Raw genomic sequence first — 4,895 nt, 5'->3', positions numbered from 1 at the left:
GTGATACTACAAATATTCCTTAATTGAGTTTAGATGCATTCCATGCATTTTTACACCAGCATCAAAGAAAACATCTTTCCAAAGATAAGCAGCTTCTTCTCATATTTCAAAAAATCATCACGTATTTTCATCAAGCTTTCAGGAATGAAAGCTGCTGGACTTCAGTGTTGTCATAATAAAAAAAGAAAGGTGCACACAGAGGTTCTGTGATCCAGAGGTGACAAGTGCTGAACAAACAGCGTGTGAAGACATCCTCCTCCCTGACAGCATCCGTCTCCATCAGTTATTGCTCTTGTACAGGCTCAGATATGTTTGATCAACCTTCAGATGATTATCCTGGCAGGAGCAGGTGAAAGCAGTCACGATACTTTGATTCAGAGTAAAGTACAAGGCAGTCTGAAGGAACCTTTCATTAGCAGTTGAGACTCTGTTGACAGTGAGATTCATATGAGGAAGTTGGGATGAAAACAGTTTTCCATTTCCCTCCTTTATGAGGGAGGTTGGGTTAGGGTAGTATGTTTAAGGAATTTCTGCTCTCTGACTTATATATTAACACATCTGGTATTCAGATTTATCGCTGCAAATATAAGTCTGGTTTGTCTGCACCTGATATTTCCAATTAAGTGACAGGATTATTCTTTCATTTGGGTTTAGTTTTTTAAAAGCTGCTTTGAAACACGCCTATTCCTGTGGCAGAACCAATGCAATTCTCTGTGAGAAATTTGAAATCACTCCAATTTGAAGCAGCTCAAGCTAAAACATGACCTGAACTTGTCCAACAAGGGATTGATTATATTTGTAGCATATATTGGTACTTTGGGATTGTTTACCTGATGATTGTTTTGCTCTCTGAATTGACTACATTGAATTGCTGATGCACATGCCAGGGTGCTCACATCAAGAATGACTCTTTGAAATATTCTTCATTCATGCAACTGAAAATGAGTTCAGGTAAATATGCATGAATGAATAACAAAAAATTAGAAATCTAGGTAGTCTGAATGGATTTTAGAATGTGAATACTACATTTTTAAAAAAACGTTTTCTGTATTTAACCAGTTCTAGTGTTAAATAATTTGATTTTATAGAAGAATAAGATTTAAATTCTAGTCAGCACTGAAGCAGATGAAGTCATGCTAGTAAGTCCAGCGGGGTTATGGATTTTTAATTTTCTTTCATTCAAAGCCACATTAAGCAAACAGAGAGGCATAAAGACTCCATAATAGAAATGAGAATCACGCCAGTAGTGCATTTTCATATTCCTAATATCTGTGCCTCTTTTCAGCATTCTTCTTGTACCTCACATCCTACCATTTGTTTTTTAATCTGTGCCTATCTCTTCATCACCTTTGATACTTTATAACATTATTTGATCCTAAACTTCGATTGCCACGACCTGGCTTAATCAGACATTAATTAAACATCAGCTACTAATGATGCCTGCTGACAGTTGTTATCCTGTACATATTCCATAAAAGAAATGCCTTTTGGATTATAGGTTTTTGCATTTCACTTTAGCATACTCATGTTTTGTCACTAATATAACCTATTAAAATTCTCTCCTCTGCTACAAGGAACTGTGATTTTAAAAAGCAAATAGATGCTTGTGCAGGCTTTAGTGATTGTAATCTTTGCATTTCTTCCTCACAGTTTCTTCAGTGAGACAAACTCTCCAGTTAATCTTCCCTGAGCCATGAATTGTCAAGGGTAAGATGGAACCATGCTGGTGCATCAGGAGAGGTGAAGGTTGGTTGGAGAAACTGAGCTGTGAAACAGAGTAGGAAGGGTACAAAAGGCAACCAAAACAATTGAATGGATTTTTTTCCTGTGCCAGATTTACATAAAAATCAGATTAGCTCCTCACATGAATAAAAGACAATGAGATAATGAAATAAGATTCTGCATGGCTAGATTCTACAGGTTCTCTTCTGCATTTTTATAATAAAACCAGGAACTCATGTGAATATTTTACCTTTTTTGCAATACCTTCTCAGTTCTTACTGCAATTGAACAAAACTTACCATAAATCAATGTTTAATTTCTTATAAAACAGTAAGAGGACTCCATACCCTATTCTAGATGCCTTGGCATCACATTCTTCATAGGCATTGAAAGTGAAAGTGGAGTTCTCTCTGGCATCAATAGATGGTTACAGTGAGCACAATTAACTAAAATGTGCTCTTGCACACAACGCCTTCAACCAACCATTCCTTTAGAGACAGAACCAGGAGCTGAAAGGCCTCAGTATCCTTGTGATTGGCTTGCACACCCAGGTTCACAGTGATTATCTGACTGTGAGCCCTGATATATTCAAAGTTTGTTTTCTTTGTCATCCATTTTTATGGTCTTTGTTCAGTGCACTTGCAAATACCCTCCTATGTCCTGACAGACTCCTTTAGCAAAAAGAGAAGTGTACAAGAAAAATTCTGAAGTAATTTGTCCTTTATTTGCTGTAATAACAAGCTACATTTTTTGACTTTCCATTGTTTCTCTGTGAAGAAACTTTTTTCTTACATTGCCTGGTTGTACTGTGATGCTCAGGCCAGCTGCTGTAAATTAAGCATACAGCATTTGCCTCATAGGGGATACCTGGTTCTTGATGCAAAAGGCATGAATAAATGAATAATCTTTACCCTAACTCTTAATACTGATAATTTCTGACTACACCAGCAATGATTTTGAAAGTAATGAAAAGCTTCTTAAAAATAAGAATAATTTGTGAGACACATTTTGTGGGGATATTTTGAATGTGAAATGGATTTAGACACAAGAAGGTACACACTGAAAGTAGAAATTTTCCAATTCCAACCCAGACAATCCCACCAAATGCCTAATCCCTTTTTACATGTCACAGGGTTGTTCACTCTTAATTTTTCTTACACGGACTCATTAGAGAGAAATTTAGAGTCTTTGATCCATAAATCGCCCATATTGACTCTCAATGCTAAATAAAGAAATAATATAAAGTCCAAAGGAAATGAAAAATGCATCCATAAAACATCCAGGTGCTATAACAGCTGAAGAAGATGGGGTGTTCTCCAAGAAGCAAAATGTTTCATTCCCAAACCAGGTTTGCTGGTTGTCTTGCAGGTTGTATAATTTCAGAGGAAACTGAAGCAGCACACAGCAAAATGCATGACAGATTTGGGGACCCTGGCTGGAAGGGGGTTTTTCTTACAGTGACATCCCCTGCCGTGCAGAAACCTGTCCAATTCCATCAGATTTTGGGTAAGTGAGACATTGCAGTGAGAGTGGGGGCATAGAAGATTCTTGCACTAAAAATTTGTAGCAAAAAGCTGCTTTCTTTCACCTGCACTTGCTTCTGGCATATTGTTTTGCCTGCACAGCTGAAGTGATCACTCTTAATTAAAACCCAATAAAACATGTCCCTTTTCTCAGTGTGACATCTGGCACTTCACTGGCTTTGGGAGAGGTCATGTTTGGAAAATGCCTGCCTGCTCCCCTGCCTTTGGGATGGTTACATACTATAGAAGTCTTCATGTTTAACCAAATTTTTTTCTTTATTTTATTATGTCTATTTTCCTTAACTGAGTTATCCAAGGTACATTTTTGACCTTCCTCTGAAAAAGGAGGACATCCAAGGCTTTCCTTACTGTTTATATGCATGAAGGTGTGAAGAGAGATAAGGCAGAAAATTTAAATGCCACCACTTGCACAGTGTAAAACTGTAAATCCCCACAAAGTAAGGTTAATTAAAGTCTCTGTCTTCACCAACAGACTACTCATACTCTGTCTTACTCCAAAAATGCCGTGTATGTGGGGGATTAGTGAGTGTCTGCATTATCAGATATCTGGCATCAAGTAACCAGCAAGATGTCCAAACTCCTGTGACTCACTGGAGCTGTTTATATTTTTCCAGCTGGAGTAGGCATTCATCAGCTCTGGGAAAGGAGGGAGGGAAGTACACCACACCTCCAAATCCCGTTTACTTTCTCCTTTCCCATAGGAGAGAATCACTTTGTTGAGAGACAAGGTGGTTAGAAGTTAATTGCAATTTAATTACTCCCTGTGTATGCTTTTGCAGCTAAAGAGAAAGACAACCTCTCAGTTAGTGTCTTCATGCTTTCAAAAATAGCCCAGTGAGGCTTTCAAAAGAGCTCTGTAAAGCTGGGATGCACATTTTACACCTACAGCCAAGCGGGTCCCTCAGTCCTGCTCTCACAAATGCCTTGAGGCAGCCGGTTTTGGTTTGTTTTTTAAAGATGTTGTGTCTCTGATTAAAATGGTGAGATTTCTGAGACGGAGCTAGAGGTGTCCAGCAATCAATGAGCATGATATTAATGAAAATATTACCAGGATTTTTTTCATTATTTCTAGGATTTTGATAGATAGGATACAGTGCTATAAAAACATTAAATAAAAAGACAGCCTTCCTCCAAAACCATGTCAAATCTTAAATAAAAGTTTAAGGGGAAATTTTCAGATAAACCTCTGAAAATCTAACCTATTCTGTGGCCATGGTCTTTTAAAAATATAGCATTTTAAAATAGAAAATTGTTATTTCATATTGTATATATATATAAAACATATTGTTAAGCTGATAAAAACTACCTTCTAGCAGCTCTTTATTTTGCCATTAATGTGAAAATACAATTATTGTCATATGGCTATTATTATTGCTATCAAAGATTGTTTTTACAAGAGGGAGTGTAATTGGCTTTTATAGAAGCCTCTGCAGTGAAATTCAAATATTTGTGATTTCAAAAGCCTGCATGTTGGTATAAAATTGTAGTTTACTCAGCATACCTGATACAGAGGCAGACTGAAAATATATGTAACAAAGCAAATGTTAAAACCAACATTTTCTGGACAAGATCAATGTGTAACAGATATGGCAGAAGACTGAGCTTCAGAAATCAAGTGCTGCCTTTTTT

The sequence above is a fragment of the Sturnus vulgaris genome, chromosome 1 (genome assembly GCF_052056855.1).
Source record: "Sturnus vulgaris isolate bStuVul1 chromosome 1, bStuVul1.hap1, whole genome shotgun sequence".
Taxonomy (NCBI): Eukaryota; Metazoa; Chordata; class Aves; order Passeriformes; family Sturnidae; genus Sturnus; species Sturnus vulgaris.
This window is presented reverse-complemented; position numbering follows the sequence as displayed.